Source organism: Microcaecilia unicolor, chromosome 9, assembly GCF_901765095.1.
Source record: "Microcaecilia unicolor chromosome 9, aMicUni1.1, whole genome shotgun sequence".
NCBI classification, from domain to species: Eukaryota; Metazoa; Chordata; class Amphibia; order Gymnophiona; family Siphonopidae; genus Microcaecilia; species Microcaecilia unicolor.
Genome location: NC_044039.1, coordinates 13,188,311 through 13,210,338, shown reverse-complemented (window position 1 = coordinate 13,210,338; position 22,028 = coordinate 13,188,311). Strand labels below are relative to the sequence as shown.

At 43.0% G+C, this 22,028-nt stretch overlaps 1 protein-coding gene across 1 annotated transcript in view; it reads right to left on the bottom strand.

Moving 5' to 3' along the window:
• SYT1 (synaptotagmin 1) overlaps positions 1 to 22,028 on the bottom strand; it is an 805,134-nt gene that overhangs the window by 568,987 nt on the left and 214,119 nt on the right. The window contains exon 2 of the mRNA XM_030215015.1: positions 14,498 to 14,584. The gene's annotated coding sequence lies outside the window, so the exon portion shown is untranslated. The remainder of the gene's footprint in view (positions 1 to 14,497; positions 14,585 to 22,028) is intronic.

Below are 22,028 nucleotides of genomic sequence, written 5' to 3'. Positions count from 1 at the left end.
TTCAGGCACAGGCAGCTCCTTGTGACTCTGGGCAAGTCACTTAACCCTCCATTGCCCCATGTAAGCCGCATTGAGCCTGCCATGAGTGGGAAAGCACGGGGTACAAATGTAACAACAACAAAAAAAAAAGAGCCAAGGTGTTTCCTGAAGTCAAGTCGGGTGTACAATCCAGAGGAGGCATGGAATTAGGACAAGGGAGCTACTAAGTGCATGACATCATTTATAGCCCTACCAGAACAGATACTGGTAGTGAAGATTAGATGGAGGAAGCAATGTGAAACCAGGAAACAGCTCAAGCATGTGCGGTATTTCAAGCACACTTGATAGAAACCAAAAGCGTTTCATCAGAGAGGATTAGATCCAGCACGCTGACGCTTTTTATCTTGAAACTGGCAATATATTGTTATTCCTTCCACCGAAGTCAAGGCTGCAAGAGTGAATAAGTTATTAATGAATGCAAATTATAATGAATGAGCAGCAGGCATATGCCATGATGACTTTTAATTTACTATTCCCTAAAATGCAGCAGGAGATGACAATCATAAACTACTTCTATTAAACTCTCTTTTCCACACAGTTTCTGCTCTATTCTGCATTCCTACTATGGTGTTTACAGAACTCATTATGGCAAAGTGATATTAAATTAAGCATTGTTTTTTTTCTGGTGGAGTTATAGATATATTTAGCACTACAATAATTTGGAAAGCCTCGGCTCGTATCCTCTGCGCCTTGATCCAAAAGGTTGGATTTTTAACTCAGGCGAATGAACGGAGCAGGGGACGCGCTTAGAACAGAACTACAAAACCTTGAAATTACTTACAGCAAATTTCCAACTTAATCCAATTGCTCACATTAACCCATGCGCAGAAAATATTCTCAGGCTTCTGGGATCTGAGGGAAAAGCTGCCAGAAAATTAACAATTAGTTCAGAGAGAAAAGCAGCGGTAGAAATGTCCAGGAGTTAATATTCTGAACAGCTTTTTCCTTTCCTTCACGTTCAGGAAACCTGTTAAAATTTCCTGCCTATGTAGAAAGTCCCCAGGTATCTCACAACAAATTTTCAAAGGGTAACTGCATCCATTTTCCCCTCTGAAATTGCAGAAGTACAAAGTACCTGCAGACTTTTTATTCAGGTACAAATTCTATGAAAACTAATTGGAATACAGATGTAAAAATGTTATTTCCAAATCCCACCCAAAACACTCTTGCAGGAATGCCTCAACACGTTCCAAAACAGTGCATGCATTTTTTTAGATGCATTTGAGGGGCAGTGCTCCGATATGGCAGTCTACTTGGGTAAGTAGGGTTTTATCCAAGTAAGAGGTTCACTTACCAAAGTACGGTTTTATACTCATGAATTAACAGCACAGATTAATGCACAGTAATCCCTGGATTCTATATATGGTGCCATTACATTCAATTATATATTAATCTTGTATTCTGCAAAAGCCTTCACATTTCAGCTCGGATCACAAAGGACTAAAGACTGAGACAATTTGGGAATTTATAGCTTGAGTACAGTAAGTTTAAAAAATATATTTCTTAAAGAGAAATGTTTTTTTTTTTTAGTTCCAATATTTTTATTGTGTTTTATAAATGATAACAAATGGCTAAAATAAAGCAATTAGCCAGCTTAACAAGTTAACAGTAACAAGCATCAGCATACATGTTCAAGTTAGGGCAAGTCCGGGATTATTTCGATAACAGATCATAATCATAAGTCACAGGAGTAATACATAATTTCAATTCTGACAAAGGTTATTACGTAGTGAGTTTAGTAAAGGAGACCATATTTTGTTGTACTTAACAAGTGAGTTATGTTTTTCAGCCGCAGCATATTCATATTTAGCTAAAATACACACAGAATTCCACCATGATAAATAAGTTACTTTGTCAAGATCTTTCCAACAAAAGAAAAGTGTTCTAAGGGCTTGATGTAACATTAAATCCAGTAATTGTGCTTGATATTAAAGAAAAATGTTTTTAATTGTTTTCTAAAAGTTAAATAGTGGGAAAGGGAAATTGGACTTGATATACTGCCTTTCTGAGGTTTTTGCAACTATATTCAAAGCAGTTTACATATATTCAGGTACTTATTTTTGTACCAGGGGCAATGGAGGGTTAAGTGACTTGCCCAGAGTCACAAGGAGCTGCAGTGGGAATCGAACCCAGTTCCCCAGGATCAAAGTCCACTGCACTAACCACTAGGCTACTCCTCCACTCAAACCCAAAGCAGCCTTTTACGATAGGCATGAAGCCAGCTGTTTCCTAAGTTTAATCATAGCCATAGAAGGAAATTTCAAAAGTATCTGGCCCCTATCTAATTGTCTATTCAACAAAGAGAAAAACTCAGCCAAATATAACGGAAGATCCCCATACAATGCCCTAAAAACCATAGTACTTAATTTAAAATGAGATCTAGAGGGTAATGGTAACCAATGAAGTTCAAGAAGGTAAGAAATATATGCTCTTCCCTACTCAGAAAAAAAGAGAACTCTAACTGCAAGATTTTGAATCATCTAAAGCTTTTTTTAGGGCCTCATTCATGCAACCAACGTAAACTATGATGCAATAATCCAACTTGGAAAGCAACAAAGATTGTACTATGAGTGAGAAAGCTCTACAGACACTCACTGTCTCTCTCGAACTGTTAACCCTGCTCGATACTCTGTAACCACCTCCCATTGTTCTATGTAAGCCACATTGAACCTATCAATAGGTGGGGAAATGTGGGATACAAATGCAACAAATAAATAAATAAATTAAACAATGTAATTCAAACTTTCTATGCATTGCTCTTAATTTCCTTAATAGAAAGAAGGAGCTCTTTATCACCTTATTAACCTGATTTAACATAGTTAGCTGACTATCCACGTCAACTCCCAATATACGAGTGGTGAACTCAAACTTAAAAGTATTACACCCAATAACAAGAGACTCTTTACCTTTTACATTCTTAGGTGGACCTATCTAAATAAATTTTGTTTTACCTTGATTACCTGAAGGAATCTACAACAAAACCTTTTGAGAAGAGCAGAGATCCTTGTTGGCGTACATTGGTCAACACTGCCTGATTCTGAGATGCGAGCCGATATCAAATCTTGAAAATCATTTAACAAATATTTCTTTGTAAATTTTATCTTGGTTGTTATTTCTATGCACAATTTTCTTTGCTACCCTCTGACATAGTTTTCCTATACTTGTTATGAGCTAAATTTATTTCACAATTTTTTTTTAAATCTATTCTTTATGACACTAACAGCCAGTGAGGAGTTTTAAGCACAAGATCAGTGTGGTCATCTAATTTGGCTCTGGTTATGATCAAAGCTGCCATACTCTATATTAACTGTCATCTTTCTAGCTGGTTCTTTGGCACTGAATTGCAGTAATCTAAATGAGGCATCAATAGTGCATGATCCACCGTCACCAGCTCTGCCTTATGTAAGCATGGCTGTAGAATAGCAAATATTACAAATTTGGTGCCAATGACATTTGGTTTCACCGATTCAATGACAAAGGGACCATCTTTGCTCCGAATATATGTGCAAGGGAGAAAGTTCTGTTACTGCACATTGCATCAATTAGATGTCATAACACGTTAGACTTCTGACGCAGGCACCGTGCGCTGAAACATGGCGCATGTCGGGTCATTTATGGAATATTAATGTTCAAGTCATACAATTAAAGAAATCGTGTCCAGATTTTGAAGGCTCTTGACGCTTCTTTTGATATTTGGCCAATAACATTTCACCACTGCATTAATGTGTTTCTGCATACCTAAGGACGCATCTCAAATAATCTCTAGAATCCTGATCTCATAGGTTGTTTTCATAAAATAGCTATAGCCCAGGCACCAGCTCTGCAGGTGCAGTGAGTGCTTAAGCACAACCAATACTGAACTGTGTCCTCAGATTGGTAAGTTGTGTTGATTTTACCACCCTCAATCCTTCTGCAAAGTTGATTCCTTTGCAACTCATGCTCCTATATGCTTTGAGCAACTAGCCACCCTTTTATAAGATTGCCCCATCCACACAATTTTGAGTGAGCAATGGAAACATTTGATAGCATGACCTTGAGAAATAAATTAATTGTATTAGTAGATGCTTCTGTCTGAATCATGTTTCTTCTTCATTAAGGCCTAGAGTTCATCTCTCGTTTATTGCTTGATCGATTGATTGGGATATCATAACTCAGAACCTGATCTCTATCAAGTAAGAATGTGCATTCATTATCATGCATCCAGTTCGTTAATGTGACTTAGAAATTTTAGTGTGTACATCATCAATTGAATGTGTGCTTACCTAAATCAAGGAAGAAAGTCAAATGAACCAAAAATATATTATTTACTGGTTAAATCGACAGGAAGCCAAGAGACTTCAGACTCTCCTTTGGATGTATCTGCAATTCTGGAATCTTCTGATTCAGGAATGGTTATTTCCTCTACATTAATGGCTACTGTCGTCGTAACACCAGACAAGGCATGGATGATGAGACTTTTCTTTAAAAATAGGAATAAAGAATTTATTGGACTAAAATTAAGACTTTTTCCAGATGTGGCAAAAGAGTCCCAAAAGCGTAGACATCAATTTCTATTAAGTAGACCAGGAGTGTTACAGATGGGAGCTACTTTTTTACTTCATTACCCTTGTAAATGTATAGTTAGATTTCAGTCAACAAAATATGTTTTCTTTGAACCTACACAGCTCACTGAGTTTTTGGTATCCAAGAGAATTGAAAGTGAGAACTAAAACCCTGGAATAGTATGTTCTCGCTTAACTACACAGGTTTATTTCAATTACCTTTATGTTATATTCCTCGGTTCCACTATTCTAAATCTTGAATTATAATTGTGGACTTGAGTATGTTAAAAATATGTATAAGATTTTTAATAATGTGATTTTTTTTTGATTTTTTTTCGTTATTCTTCTTTATAGAAGTAATATTGTATTTAACTATTTTTCTGTACAAGCGTTGCTTGAAATTTAAAGGTGCGAACACGGACAGACAACTTGGGAGCGTGTGGGATTTGACAATCATAATGGTGATGTGAAAAGTATATAAAAATATGAAATATAAATATATTCACTTTACTTGTATATGTTAATTCCTTCCTCCCCTCAATTTGTACCTGAACGTTCTCTGGCTGGCTGGCGCTGGTTTCCGTTCCGTTCGTAATATCCCTCCTGGTGTCGGCTCGCCTCCAGCGTTCCCTTCCCTCTCACTGTTCCGCCCTCTGACATCATTATGTCTAGCCGAGATTGGGTGGCAGAGCCAGTGGTGGGAGGCGGGGCTGGTGGTTGGGAGGCGGGGATAGTGTTGGGCAGACTTATACGGTCTGTGCCAGAGCCAGTGGTGGGAGGCGGGACTGGTGGTTGGGAGGCGGGGATAGTGCTGGGCAGACTTATACGGTCTGTGCCGGGGCTGGTGGTTGGGAGGCGGGACTGGTGGTTGGGAGGCGGGGATAATGCTGGGCAGACTTATACGGACTGTGCCAGAGCCGGTGGTGGGAGGCGGGGCTGGTGGTTGGGAGGCGGGGATAGTGCTGGGCAGACTTATACGGTCTGTACCCTGAAGAGGACAGATACAAATCAAGGTAGGGTATACACAAAAAGTAGCACATATGAGTTTATCTTGTTGGGCAGACTGGATGGACCGTGCAGGTCTTTTTCTGCCGTCATCTACTATGTTACTATGTAAATTGAAATTAATAAATAAATAATTTTTTTTTAAAAATGAATCAAAAATGAACTGGAAAGTTCTGCACTGTGCACATCCCTACCATTAGGGCTCATTAAGAACCAAGATTTGGTAGAGCAGCAAATTACAGCAGGTGCCACAGCAATGGACAACAGGGATGGGCAGCCTAAACATATTTTTGTTTTGTTTTGTTTCCCAAGTCATTTGCAACATTGTTTGATGTATAAGGTTTTTTATGGTCTAGCTCCTGTTTATTTGGCAATTACTATTCGTGCTTCCAGATCTATACGTTTATCCTCCTTTCCATCCATGAAGGGTAAAGTAAGAAAGAAATGTATAGATTTTCTGCTTTCTTATCTGTCACCTAAATTAGGCAAATAAGTTTCCCCTTTGATAATTCAGAAGTTGAGTTATGTACATTGTAGACGATTGCTTAAGACTTATTTATTTAGGATCTACGGAAGGAGGTGAATGTATTAGGCTTTCCGATTAACTTTTTTGTTGCTCTATTTCCTGGAATGCCCGGTCTCTTTGTATGTAATCTGCGTTGAACTGCAAGGTATTGCAGGCTATCAAAATTGCCGAAACCTATCGTTTCTTTCTGTATAACATCAGCAAAATCCGTCCCTTCATATCTGAGCACTCTGCCAAAACCCTTATCCACACTCTTATCACCTCTTGTCTTGATTATTGTAACCTACTACTCACTGGCCTCCCTCTTAGCCATCTCTCTCCTCTTCAATCAATCCAAAACTCTGCTGCGCAACTCATTTTCTGCCAAAGTCGCTATGCCCACGTTAGCCCTCTCCTTAAGTCACTTCACTGGCTCCCTATCCGTTTCCGTATTCAATTGAAACTTCTCTTATTGACCTATAAGTGCATTCTTTCTGCCACTCCCCAGTACCTCTACACTCTTGTCTCCCCCTACTTCCCCCCCCCCCCCCGAGTACTCCATTCTGTAGATAAATCTCTCTTATCCGTCCCTTTCTCCTCTACTGCTAATTCAAGACTCTGTTCCTTTTATCTCACTGCACCCCATGCCTGGAATAGTCTTCCTGAGCCTATACGTCTAGCCCCGTCTTTAGCCGTTTTCAAGTCCAAACTCAAAACCTACCTCTTTACCACTGCTTTTGACTCCTAACTCACTTACCCTGTCCTTTATCCTCACCACTTTATTCCCTTACCCTTAATTGTTCTGTCTGTTTACCCGTCTTATCTAGATTGTAAGCTCTTTGAGCAGGGACTGTCTTCTATGTATGGTGTACAGCACTGCGTATGCTTTGTGGCGCTATAGAAATGATAAGTAGATAGATAGATAAAAATAAAGTGTTATGTTATGTTATGCTTGCTTTGTTTTGCTTAGTCTTCATTTTCATTTGGGGGGCACTAATTTGAACATTTGCACACTATCATGAACATTTGCACACTATCAGGAAAGAGTACATACTCTTTCTGAAAGAGTGTGCTCTTCTTGTAAACAGTATGCACTATCATTGGCAAATGAAAATCTCAAACCAGGAACCAGCAGAGTAACACGGTTGAATTTAGCATATTAAAAATCCAGCTATATCTGTGATTATTTTTTGGCATCTGTTAGTGCCTTCAGCTTGAGCAGTGTCTCACTGCAATTTCATGCAACTTTTATACTCATTGTGCATTGTTTCAAGACCCCTGACGCAGGCTGTTTTGCCGAAACATGGACTGTGTCGGGTCTGCCCAATAAAATTTGAGTTGGTGCCTCCTATCTTGAAGGTTCCTTGTGCTTTTGTTCTTTGCATGGGATGTGCATGGGCAGATCAAGGCTGCTCCAGAAAATTGAGTGCAGTTTTAGGATGCACTCCCAGGATTTACTAATCAAATCAAAAAACTCTAAACAGCCCAGAATACCGACGCTAGACTCATATTTGGAAAAACTAAATATGAAAGTGCAAGGCCCCTAAGAGAGAAACTTCACTGGCTCCCACTTAAGGAACGCATCAAGTTCAAGATACGCACGATTGTACACAAAATCCTCCATGCAGACGCCCCAACCTACATGCTAAACCTCGAGGACCTGCCTCCCAGAAACGCCAAAAGATCAGCCCGCAAATTCCTGAATCTGCACTTCCCCAGCTGTAATGGACTAAAATACAAGCTGTTACATGCCACTACCTTCTCCTACATGAGCACGCAACTGTAGAATGCATTACCCAATGATTTGAAAACTATTGACGAAATAACCAACTTTCGTAGATCTCTAAAGACTTACCTCTTCAACAAGGCCTACAAAGAAAACCCATAACCCACTTAACTACTTCGCCAACCCAACCAGTTAAGACAATCTACCTCCTATACTTACCCATCTAACTCTTTTCTAGTCCCCTAATCTTGATACATCACTAACGGATCTGATATCCTGTAATGTCAATGCCATAACAAGACTCTGTAAGCCACATTGAGCCTGCAAATAGGTGGGAAAATGTGGGATACAAATGCAATAAATAAATAAACTTCCACTAAAAATGGTAAGAAAAAGCCTCAAGGAGCTCTTGACCAACAACTCTACAGAGCTACAGTTGATCCCAATGACTTACACAATAGTGATCAACTGTAGCTCTGTAGACTTGTCGGTCAAGAGATCCTTGAGGTTTTTTCCTCCTACAGACCTCTCTATATTGGATTTTTGCACATTCTTACCATTTTTAGTGGAAGTTTTGATTAGTATGTGTTCATGATATTGAAATTTTGACTCCACAACCACTTTGTTTATTGTTTAGAGGATTCTCCTAGGATTTACACCAGGTTTCAGAGGGTATAAGTTCTTTTGCACCCAAAGTTGACTATGGAATTCTGCACTGGGAGTCGATTTTCTTTCCTGCGCCCGTATTTGAGTGTCATTTACTGATTCTAGCCCAAAATGTGTTTGTTTTCTTCTCGTTTTCCTTTGCTAATAACAAACAGTGCCGTAGCATATGTTGTTTGACATTTTCTGTGTCAGTGCAAATGACAGCCCATTTCTAACAAACCTACTTCTTGAGGGCAATTCAGAACTGCTGGATTCACAAAGTAGTAATCAATGTCCAAATCCCAGCACGTCAATTCCACAAGCAATTTCATATATACTAGTGGCTTGTTATTAACCAGTTGACTTATTTTTTAACTATTTGACATCTATACAATCAACTAAATCACTCATTTCATTTTTTTCAAAAATCTATTTCAAAACTTTTTGGGACCACCAGATATAGAGGGGCATAATCGAATGGGGCCGGCCATCTATATGGACGGCCATCTCTAAGGCCGGCCCCACAAAGCGGCATACTCGACCGTATTATCAAAGCAAGATGGCCGGCCATCTTTCATTTCGATAATACGGTCGGGGCCGGCCAAATCTCAACATTTGGGCCGGCGTTAGAGATGGCCAGCCTTAGAGATCGCCGCCATTGATTTCCGCCGATAATGGAAACTAATGGCAGCCATCTCAAAACCAGCCAAATCCAAGCCATTTGGTTGTGGGAGGAGCCAGCATTTGTAGTGCACTGGTTCCCCTCACATGCCAGGACACCAACCGGGCACCCTAGGGGGCACTGCAGGACTTCACAAATTGTTCCCAGGTGCATAGCTCCCTTACCTTCTGTGCTGAGCCCCCCAAAACCCACAACTGTACAACACTACAATAGCCCTTATGGGTGAAGGGGGGCACCTAGATGTGGGTACAGTGGGTTTCGGGTGGGTTTTGGAGGGCTCCCATTTACCACCACAAGTGTAACAGGTAGGGGGGATGGGCCTGGGTCCGCCTGCCTGAAGTGCACTGCACCCACTAAAAACTACTCCAGGGACCTGCATAGTGCTGTCATGGAGCTGGGTATGACATTTGAGGCTGGCATAGAAGCTGGCAAAAAAAATGTTTTTTTTGGTTTTTTTTTGGGTGGGAGGGGGTTGGTGACCACTGGGGGAGTAAGGGGAGGTGATCACCGATTCCCTCCGGTGGTCTTCTGGTCAGTTGGGGCACTTTTTTTAGGCTTGGTCCTAAAAATAAATGGACCAAGTAAAGCCGGCCAAGTGCTTGTCAAAGCGGCCTTCTTTTTTCCATTATCGGCCGAAGCAGGCTATCTCGTAACCACGCCTCCGTCCCACCCTCGGTACCCTGCCGACACGCACCCTGGAACTTTGCCGGCCCTGCGACGGAAAGCAGTTGAAGCCGGCCAAAATCGGCTTTCGATTATACCGATTTGGCCGGGTTTAGGAGATGGCCGGCCGTCTCCCGATTTGTGTCGGAAGATGGCCGGCCTTCTCCTTCGAAGATAAGCAGGATAGTGAGCCACAGCAATGCAGTAACTGCTTATGTTCTTCTGCAGTGGATCCAGAACTCTAAGTTAAGTAATGAATGAATATACACATTATGAGCTTGATATTTTATTATAAAAAGGACCGATGAGGAGTGAAAGCGAAGATAAGCAGATTGTTTACTGCATTACTGTGGTTCGTTATATCTGATGGTCCCCCCCCCCCCCCATTTTTAAATAGATTTTTGAAAAAAATTGAAATACACAAAAAAAAGGTATACACAAAAAATGGCACATGTGAGTTTATCTTGTTGGGCAGACTGGATGGGCCATGCAGGTCTTTTTCTGCCGTCATCTACTATGTTACTATGTTTTAAGTGATTTGGGGGTCTTTTACTAAAGCTTAGCTTGAGTTATCTGCAGCAGAGCCCATAGGCATAAAATGGGTCCTGCTGCACAGTGGCATCGTGAGGGCAGCTGACACCCGGGGTGGGGTCGCCGCTGCGCACCCTCCCCCCGGGTGCAGCGCGATGCACCCTGCCCCCTCCGTACCGCAAACCCCCTCCCCCCCTGCGAGAACATACCTGGGTGGAAGGCAGTTAGGGGCGGGCGGGAGGTCCAATCCGCCAAGTGCACGCCGCTGGGGGGGTGTCGGCGCCTCGCTGGTTCCTTGCTCTCTCTGCCCCGGAACAGGAAATAACCTGTTCAGGGGCAGAGAGAGCAAGGAACCAGCGAGGCGCCGACACCCCCCAGCGGCGTGCACCCGGGGCGGACCGCCCCACCGCCCCCCCTTCCTACGCCACTGCTGCTGCAGATAACTCGAGCTAAGCTTTGGATAAAAGACCCCCTTAGTTGATTGTATGACTGTCAAATAGTTAACAAGTCAACTGGTTAATCACAAGCCACTAGTATATATGAAATTGATTATCATTTCTAATAAATGGCATGATTTTATCAAAAAAGAAAAGGTTAAAAAAAAACGACTGAGCCTGACAATTAGCTTTTAACAATCTTTATGTTTTCTACTGAGTATGCCTGGTTTTGACTTTAATACAGTTCATAAAAGCTGTGAATTTCCTGTTTGTGCTGAAAAGCTACTTCGGTGGAATTTTAAACAGTTTTCTGCTTCAATCCAGTCTCTTGACTTATGTCGAGCTTATTAGCCTCAGGGAATGCCTCATTTCTTAAAGACTATTGTTTCAGTAATCCCTAAAACAGGTTGCAATGCTTAATGGAAAAGAAGTAAATTGGATTTAGTACATGACGCACATGTATGCTGCCACCTTTTAAGTTGGCTTTATAACACAATCAAACATTAAGTTTTGGTTTAATGGAGAAATAGTCGTACTGTCTGTTGATTAATACCAGCATTGCTATGGTTTTATGGCTATAAACGTAAGAACTTTTGAAAGAAAGATTACTGGGTAGGAGAAGCTGATCACGTCAAGGCTACCTTTTCAGCAGCACATAACTGAATAGCACCACTGAAAATCCAGGCAGATGATCAGTTACATAAGTACATAAGTATTGCTATACTGGGGAAAGACCAAAGGTCCATCAAGCCCAGCATCCTGTTTCCAACAGTGGCCAATCCAGATCGCAAATACCTGGCCAGATTCCCAAAAAGTACAAAACATTTTATACTGCTTATCCCAGAAATAGTGGATTTTCCTCAAGTCCTTTTAATAACGGTCTATGGACTTTTCCTTTAGGAAGCCGTCCAAATCTTTTTTAAACTCCGCTAAGCTAACCGCCTTTTCCACATTCCCTGGCAACAAATTCCAGAGTTTAATTACACGTTGAATGCAGAACTATTTTCTCCAATTCGTTTTAAATTTACTACATTGTAGCTTCATCGCATGCCCCCTAGTCCTAGTATTTTTGGAAAGCGTAAACAGACACTTCACATCTACCCGTTCAACTCCACTTATTATTTTATAGACCTCTATCATATCTTCCCTCAGCCGCCTTTTCTCCAAGCTGAAGAGCCCTAGCCGCTTTAGCCTTTCCTCATAGGGAGGTCGTCCCATCCCCTTTATCATTTCCGTCGCCCTTCTCTGCACCTTTTCTAATTCCACTATATCTTTTTTGAGATGCGATGACCAAGAATTGAACACAATATTCGAGGTGCGGTCGCACCACGGAGCGAAACAAAGACATTATAGCATCCTCATTTTTGTTTTCCTGTTAGTACCCTGGCAGCCTGGGGGCAGAGTCAGGGTGAAATCAGGACTTACCTGGTTAGCAGCATTTTCCAGTCCATTAAGGCCCGAATTCTATATATGGCAACTGAAGTTGGGAGCTAAATTTGACAATGCAGCCAAACTGCACACAACAACTTAATTGATTAACAAGTCAATCGGCACCGATAATTGGTTACCAACAAGCAATTTTTGGCACTAATTGGCGCTAATTAGAATTTACAAGAGTAACTTTCTGGGGCATTCCTGAAAGTTATATGCTCATCTACAGAATATGCCCAATAGGCGTGAGTAGTTACACCAGGTTTTAGTTGGCGTAAATGGTGGTGCCTAAATTTTAGTTGTGAGAATGGGCGCTATGCGTATTCTATAAACAGCCCCTAAATTTAGGTGAGGTTTCTAGAATAGCACTAAGTGTGGGATTTTTTTTCGGCCAGAACTCACGAAATGAGAACTCCAAATAGACTTTATTAGGACCCTACACGGTCCGTGTTTCGGCTATAAAGCCTTCATCAGGGGTCTAAAGACATAACATACAAATAGAATGAGAATAATATATATGTTGAACATTAAAAATTGAAATCATGTTAAACACAACATGGAGAATATTGTCTTAAGCAAAAGCATATTACACATAACAGGGATTTCCACTCTCCCCAATACTTTTCAACCTTATGATGATCCCCTTGGCCAGAATACTAACCAAATGTGGTCTAAATCCTTTCATTTACGCCGATGACCTCACCATATATATCCCCTTTAAATTCAATCTATCTGAAATCCACGACAAAATCAATACTGCCATTATCACTCTAACCTCCTGGGCTAATGCTTTTAAAATGAAATTAAATAAAGAAAAAAACACAGTGCCTGGTTCTCTCTTCCCAATACTCCCTTATCTCCCGACTACTCTCAACACCCCTGATGTCAAACTCCCCATATCTGACAACTTAAAGATACTGGGACTAACGATAGACAGCCATTTATCTTTTGATAACCACGCTAAGCTCACCACGAAGAAAATGTTTAATATGATGTGGATATTGAAACGAGTGAAGACTTATCTCCCACTCAACCCTTTCCGGAACCTGATACAGTCTACTGTTATTACTCACGCCGACTACTGCAACAGTGTCTTTTTACTACTACTACTACTACTTAACATTTCTAGAGCGCTACTAGGGTTACGCAGCGCTGTACAGTCCCTGCTCAAAGAGCTTACAATCTAATAGACAAGTGAACGGTCGGTCCAATAGGGGCAGTCAAATTGGGGCAGTCTGGATTCACTGAACGGTAAGGGTTAGGTGCCGAACGCAGCAAAACCCAAATACTGAAGAGACTCCAAACTGCCCAGAACACGGCTGCCAGACTTATTCGAAAGTGCATCACCTCTTCGAGCAAAGCTTCACGTGCAGCGACGTCAGACTCCAAAAGGAGCAGCTTTGAACAGCACGGACTCCGGAGGACGAAAAAGAACTTTAAAAGACCTCGGCTTGGCTGGCGGGGGTTGGGGTCCCCCGCCAGCCGAAGGAATATTTTTAAAGGCAGCGGCAGGAGGAAACGGACCTCGGCTGGCGGGGGTTGAGGTCCCCCGCCAGCAAAGGTAGGTGACGGTGGGGGCGGGGGGGGGGGGGCTATAATGTGCCCCCTCACTCTGGCCTTGGCCCCCCCCCCCTACCGCCGCATTTCAGATACGCCTCTGCATGCAAGCACGCTTACAACTGAGTAGAAGAGTAGCCTAGTGGTTAGTGTAGTAGACTTTCATCCTGGGGAACTGTGTTCAATTCCCGCTGCAGCAATTTGTGACTCTAGGCAAATCACTTAACCCTCTCTTGCCCCAGGTACAAGTAAGTACCTGTATATACTAAGTAAACCACTTTGAATGTAGTTGCAAAAAAAAAAAAAAAAACCAAACAAACACAGAAAGACCCATTTCCCTTTCCCTATTTGAGATTCTACATGGAATGTTGCTAGTGGAAGAGCAGCCGAGTGATTAGTGCAGCGGACCTTGATCTTCAGGAACTGGGTTCAATTCCCACTGCAGCTACTTAGTCACTTATAATCAGGCATGATGGGTGACCCACCAGGCTGGGCCCCTGATACCTACAGGCCTCATGGTCACGATACCTCCCTCACCCCCCCCCCCCCCCCCCCGGTCTTCAGATCTGGTCACAGTGGCAGATTGTACACAGAATCTCTTGATCTATTTGCAGCCCCGACATATTGAAGTTAGAAATTAACACATCCACAAAAATATATTTCAGAAAGAAATTCTTCCTTGCCACAGAAGTACCAACAGGTTTACAGTACAAGAAATACAATTTCAGTGCTTACCTTCAATGTAGACCATCACCTAACTCTTCAATATCTTTCCTGTTGAACTCGACACACAGTAGACCACTTGACTTGGGACATCAGTATCTGTAGAAAATCAAAAAATAAATATCCTGAAAACCTTCTCTTTACAACTTGTACTATAAAAAGGCGCCTGGATTTATACATCCCTTGCATTTGTAAATGAAGTGAATATGAGGACTTGTGCATCTAAGTGCACACTTACCTGGTAAGAGTGGAAACAGAGCGCCTAAGCTGTATTCCATGTAGACATGCATAATTTACATCAAACCTATAAACGGCAAGTGACCGACTCACCTGCAAATGCGCAGTAGAGTCGGAACGTTGAGAGTGTAGAAGTCCAAGCCCCGCCTCCACCAGCAGTACAGCCCAATAGGGAGGAGGGCTTGGACATGGGCGTGCGAATCGTAGGAGGAGGGAGCAGGGAGGGAGGGAGGGGGCGGAAATGAGGGAAACAGACGCTGGGGGGAGGGCAGGGGAGAGAGCAGGGTTGGTGGATGGGGGGAGGCCATAGGAAAACAAAAAACTAGCCCGTTGTTACGGGCTTAACGGCTAGTAACACATAAATGGAAGGGGGCGTGTACATGGGTGAAGCACAGGTGGGATATAGGTGAGTGGAGGAGTGGCCTAGTGGTTAGGGTGGTGGACTTTGGTCCTGGGGAACTGAGAAACTGAGTTCGATTACCGGCACAGGCAGCTCCTTGTGACTCTGGGCAAGTCACTTAACCCTTCATTGCCCCATGTAAGCCGCATTGAGCCTGCCATGAGTGGGAAAGCGCAGGGTACAAATGTAACAAAAATAAAATAGATATTATTGGAGATTCTACATGGAATGTTGCTACTATTGGAGATTCTACATGGAATGTTGCTACTATTGGAGATTCTACATGGAATGTTGCTATTCCACTAGCAACATTCCATGTAGAAGGCTGCGCAGGCTTCTGTTTCTGTGAGTACGTGCAGGACGTCAGACTCACAGAAGCAGAAGCCTGCGCGGCCACATTGGTGATCTACAAGGGCTGACTTCTACATGGAATGTTGCTAGTGGGGAACTGAGGAACTGAGTTCGATTCCCACTTCAGGCACAGACAGCTCCTTGTGACTCTGGGCAAGTCACTTAACCCTCCATTGCCCCATGTAAGCCGCATTGAGCCTGCCATGAGTGGGAAAGCGCAGGGTACAAATGTAACAAAAATAAAATAGATATTATTGGAGATTCTACATGGAATGTTGCTACTATTGGAGATTCTACATGGAATGTTGCTACCATTGGAGATTCTACATGGAATGTTGCTATTCCACTAGCAACACTCCATGTAGAAGGCTGCGCAGGCTTCTGTTTCTGTGAGTCTGACGTCCTGCACGTACGTGCAGGACGTCAGACTCACAGAAGCAGAAGCCTGCGCGGCCACATTGGTGATCTGCAAGGGCCGACTTCTACATGGAATGTTGCTAGTGGGACTCTGGGCAAGTCACTTAACCCTCCATTGCCCCATGTAAGCCGCATTGAGCCTGCCAAGAGTGGGAAAGCGCGGGGTACAAATGTAACAAAAATAAAAATAAAATATAGGCAAGCCTCCCATTTATACACTAGATTCAGTAAGGGGTGCAAAAATTTGGGCACAGAAAAGAATCAAGATGGATGCTATTTACAGTGGGGGAAATAAGTATTTGATCCCTTGCTGATTTTGTAAGTTTGCCCACTGACAAAGACATGAGCAGCCCATAATTGAAGGGTAGGTTATTGGTAACAGCGAGAGATAGCACATCACAAATTAAATCCGGAAAATCACATTGTGGAAAGTATATGAATTTATTTGCATTCTGCAGAGGGAAATAAGTATTTAATCCCTCTGGCAAACAAGACCTAATACTTGGTGGCAAAACCCTTGTTGGCAAGCACAGCGGTCAGACGTCTTCTGTAGTTGATGATGAGGTTTGCACACATGTCAGGAGGAATTTTGGTCCACTCCTCTTTGCAGATCATCTCTAAATCATTAAGAGTTCTGGGCTGTCGCTTGGCAACTCGCAGCTTCAGCTCCCTCCATAAGTTTTCAATGGGATTAAGGTCTGGTGACTGGCTAGGCCACTCCATGACCCTAATGTGCTTCTTCCTGAGCCACTCCTTTGTTGCCTTGGCTGTATGTTTTGGGTCATTGTCGTGCTGGAAGACCCAGCCACGACCCATTTTTAAGGCCCTGGCGGAGGGAAGGAGGTTGTCACTCAGAATTGTACGGTACATGGCCCCATCCATTCTCCCATTGATGCAGTGAAGTAGTCCTGTGCCCTTAGCAGAGAAACACCCCCAAAACATAACATTTCCACCTCCATGCTTGACAGTGGGGACGGTGTTCTTTGGGTCATAGGCAGCATTTCTCTTCCTCCAAACACGGCGAGTTGAGTTCATGCCAAAGAGCTCAATTTTTGTCTCATCTGACCACAGCACCTTCTCCCAATCACTCTCGGCATCATCCAGGTGTTCACTGGCAAACTTCAGACGGGCCGTCACATGTGCCTTCCGGAGCAGGGGGACCTTACGGGCACTGCAGGATTGCAATCCGTTATGTCGTAATGTGTTACCAATGGTTTTCGTGGTGACAGTGGTCCCAGCTGCCTTGAGATCATTGACAAGTTCCCCCCTTGTAGTTGTAGGCTGATTTCTAACCTTCCTCATGATCAAGGATACCCCACGAGGTGAGATTTTGCGTGGAGCCCCAGATCTTTGTCGATTGACAGTCATTTTGTACTTCTTCCATTTTCTTACTATGGCACCAACAGTTGTCTCCTTCTCGCCCAGCGTCTTACTGATGGTTTTGTAGCCCATTCCAGCCTTGTGCAGGTGTATGATCTTGTCCCTGACATCCTTAGACAGCTCCTTGCTCTTGGCCATTTTGTAGAGGTTAGAGTCTGACTGATTCACTGAGTCTGTGGACAGGTGTCTTTCATATAGGTGACCATTGCCGACAGCTGTCTGTCATGCAGGTAACGAGTTGATTTGGAGCATCTACCTGGTCTGTAGGGGCCAGATCTCTTACTGGTTGGTGGGGGATCAAATACTTATTTCCCTCTGCAGAATGCAAATAAATTCATATACTTTCCACAATGTGATTTTCCGGATTTAATTTGTGATGTGCTATCTCTCACTGTTACCAATAACCTACCCTTCAATTATGGGCTGCTCATGTCTTTGTCAGTGGGCAAACTTACAAAATCAGCAAGGGATCAAATACTTATTTCCCCCACTGTATATAATAATCTACTTTAAACAGTATCAATATTATGCTAAATGGAGGGGGGTTTCTCATTAATCAATCCTTATCACTATCCAGCTCCAATTACTCATTATCAATATCCTTTACGTAATACTTAAAGGGTACTGCGTATTGGATCTGTCAGATAACCATGTCACCACCATTCAGGCTATATATATGAGCCACTACTACTACTACTACTTGACATTTCTAAAGCGCTACTAGGGTTACGCAGCGCTGTACAGTTTAACATAGAAGGACAGTCCCTGCTCAAAGAGCTTACAATCTAAAGGACAAGTGTACAGTCAATCAAGAAGGGGCAGTCAGATTGGGGCAGTCTAGATTTCCTGAATAGGAATAAAGGTTAGGTGCCGAAAGCGACATTGAAGAGGTGGGCTTTGAGCGAGGATTTGAAGATGGGTAAGGAGGGGTCTTGGCGTAAGGGCTCAGGAAGTTTATTCCAGGCATAGGGTGAGGCGAGGCAGAATGGGCGGAGCCTGGAGTTGGCGGTGGTGGAGAAGGGTACTGAGAGGAGGGATTTGTCCTGTGAGCGGAGGTTTCGGGCGGGAACGTAAGGGGAGATGAGGGTAGAGAGGTAATGAGGGGCTGCAGACTGAGTGCATTTGTAGGTTAGTAGGAGAAGCTTGAACTGTATGCGGTATCTGATCGGAAGCCAGTGAAGTGACCTGAGGAGAGGGGTGATATGAGTATATCGGTTCAGGCGGAATATGAGACGTGCAGCAGAGTTCTGAACAGATTGAAGGGGGGATAGATGGCTAAGTGGGAGGCCAGTGAGGCGTAGGTTGCAGTAGTCAAGGCGACAGGTAATGAGCCAGGCATTTTGTTATGGTGGGCACGTATTCGCCATTGATCCATAATCTTTCATCTTTTACCTTTTTACTTTGACCCAATAACTTAAATTTCCAATATTCAATTTTATGATTTCAAATGCACTTAGCTTAGATGACGTTTCACTATTCTTTTTCCTTTCTTTTTATATTTATTTCTTAATAAGAATTATTCATCTCGGAGACATCATCTGATCCGACATGAAATCATGTTTCGCACAAAATGCTGTGTCAAGGAACGTCTCCTCCACATAAGCTGGAAACATATCTGTTGCTCTCAATGACGACTACATGCCCACCATAACAAAATGCCCGGCTCATATATATAGCCTGAATGATGGTGACATGGTTATCTGACGGATCCAATACGCAGTACCCTTTAAGTATTACGTAAAGGATATTGATAAGGAGTAATTGGAGCTGGGTAGTGATAAGGATTGATTTATATAATAATAACAACATATTTACATTACTTTATAACTTATTTCTATACCACAACTATCTGCAAGGTTCAGAGAGGTTAAAATCAATAAAAAGAAGCCAAAATTGGCAAAATTCACAAATTAAAATTATGCTATCTAATAACTATTCCCTGCACTTACTAAGGTCCCCTTTACAAAGTGATGGTAAGCCCAACGCAGGCTTACTGCTCGCTAAAAAGGAAGTACCGCCAGGCTACTGCAGCTGCCTGGCGGTGGTTCCCATCCCCAGCACGCTATCATATCTGGCTACAAAAGTATATTTATTTTTGTAGCGCCGGTGTGTGGCTGGCAGTAATCGGGAGTGCTGCGCACTGCCTGGTTACTGCCAGGTTAGTGCTGGAGCCCTTACTGCCACCTCAATAGGTGGCAGTAAGGACTCCCCCCCCCCCCCCCAACATTGGGCACTAGACTTATGTCTGTTGAAACCTGCTGTAAATCCTGGAGCCCAATTTGGGTGTGGAGACCCAATATTCTATAAACTGTGCGTAATATTTTGGAATGCTCATGACCCGCCCATGCCTCGGCCACGTGGAAATGAAGACGCCATACATAGAATCCAGGGGTTAATAAATGAGAAAAAAAAGGTTAATGCAAAAAGAGTTTTGTGGCATTGCGCTTGCCAGCGTGTGCTAAGCATTTGTTAACTATTTTTAAAAAAAATGTTTTGTAGAGGGGTGTGTCACGGGTGGAGAATGGGTATGGAAGCATTAACCAGCTAGTGTGTGCTATCGCTGAATCAAAATGGGAGTACTTAGCATCTCTTAAATATGAGGTGCTAAGTGCCCCTAAGTTAATTTTTTTTGCAAGTCCTGTGTGCCAGTGGAAAAACTGGCATGAGACCTGCAAAATAAAAAAAAATGAAAAAGCCCTAAATACTGCAGCATTGAATCTGGGCTTAGAACATGGGAAAGTCCTATGTTAAAATGCACTAAATCCTGATCAGTGGCGTAGCCAAGGGTGGGGCCTGGGTGGGCCCAGGTCCACCCACTTTGAGCTCAGGCCCACCCAGTAGCAGCACACCTATAATGTGGCTGGGAGGGGTCCCCAAGCCCCACCAGCCAAAAACTCCCAACGACTGTCCCTCCTGCATACCTTGTAAATAGCAGATCTTCACCTGCAGCAAAAAGTGACTGATACATACTGCTCGCACCAGCCCCACTGCCTTCCCTCTGATGTATTCCTGCCTATGCGGAAGTTGCATCAGAGGGAAGGCTGTGGGGCCAACACGAGCAGTGTGTATTAGATGCGGGATGTTTGAGAGACCAAATGGCATGCAGGCGAGAGAGGGAGAGACCAAATCACTTGTGGGACAAATGGAGTTCTTCTGCCCACCCATCTTGGACCCAGGCCCACCCAAAATTGGGTATCTGGCTACGCCCCTGATCCTGATGCTAATACCCTTTAGTAAAAGGGTCCCTAAATGAGGCTTTTGGGGTGGCGGCGGAGGGGTTATAAACAGACCCCAGTGCATCACACTAAAGCTAGCGCAGTCTTGGCTTTCTATTCTGAAAGGTGAGGTGCGAGGTCATACGCCGATCCTAAACACACAGGAATGACTAAACCTCCGTTCGTATAAGATTCCAGCAAACAGCCTGCCCCGTATAGACGCACGCATCAGATACGTTACGTTAATATCTTATTTTGCTGGGGAGAAAGCATATAATGTACCTAGTTTCTAGACTTGTTTGTTAACTTGTCTTGTTACTCTGATAAGCTGCTAATACAATATGTAGAGAAAAGTGATACTCGAAGTTTCATTGTCATTTCACCCTCATTTGGGGAACAGCTCTGTTATAAATTGAACTGCAGGTGCCAACTATTTACTTAATGCCCAAGAGAACAAATGACTTATTTAGTAGAAAAATCTATTCCAGCAAATATCTCTAAGTACAGGTTCATGTAAGGTACTTTTTTTCTATGGAACCGTTTCCTATTTTCATGTTTATCTTTTATGAAACCTGAATGTTGCCAGGGCTCTCCCCCTCTCCCCCCCCCCCCCCCCCCCCCCCGCACTTAATTGCATTGGAAGAGTACCTCTTAGGTTCGCTGTTTTCATTAGACATGAAGTGCTTCGCTTCAGCCAGCCTGCAACATTTTCTAAAATATTAGTTTGATTTGAAGCCATGACGACCGAATAACCAGCGCATACACGTCTGCTTTTCCTTTGTGTCTTTCTTCTTTATTACATTTTCAGAATTAGGGAGGAGATAAGCATGGACACAGTCTGCCATTATCAATATCAAAGAGACATAGACACAAAGATATTTGAACAAAATGAAATTCTACACGTCAGTCGTAGACAGCCGGCTGTTGGGAAGTGCTTGATAATTAAATATAAGAAAGAGCCTCAGATTTTGGACCTTTCACAATGATGCCTGATAAGAGTTTGCAGTTAGGAGTCCTGGAAGATTTCAAAACATCTCTCTTGCATTAAAATAGGATAAAAGAGAACGGGGTGTTCAGCAGAACCATGTAAACACAGTTTGTCAAGCTATGAGAGAAATTGAAAAGCTTGGGCATCCTTTCTTTTCATCTTGACGCAGAAGGATAGTGTCACGAAATGCTGTCCTGCAGCAGGTCCCGGGTGAAAGGATTTTTTCCAGGCGTAGGGGCATCAACACGGGCTACCTTTAAAAAAATTTTATTTTATCACTTACCCCTACCCCCTTTTACAAAGCCGCGCTTGCGACCGTCTCCGTCAATGTCGACACAGCCCGTTCACTTTGAATGGGCTCTGTAGGCAATACCGCACAGGTAGCCATTGGCACAGATTTGTAAAAAGGGGGGGGGGGGTAACTCATTCTATTTTAGCACAGGTTCCATTTTAGGCAAGTGAGGCTTAGTTAATAATAACAGGGGTTAACAGTAAAATAATATAGCAAGTCTGGAACACATGGATTCTGCTTACCTTCTCTGGATCATCCAGATA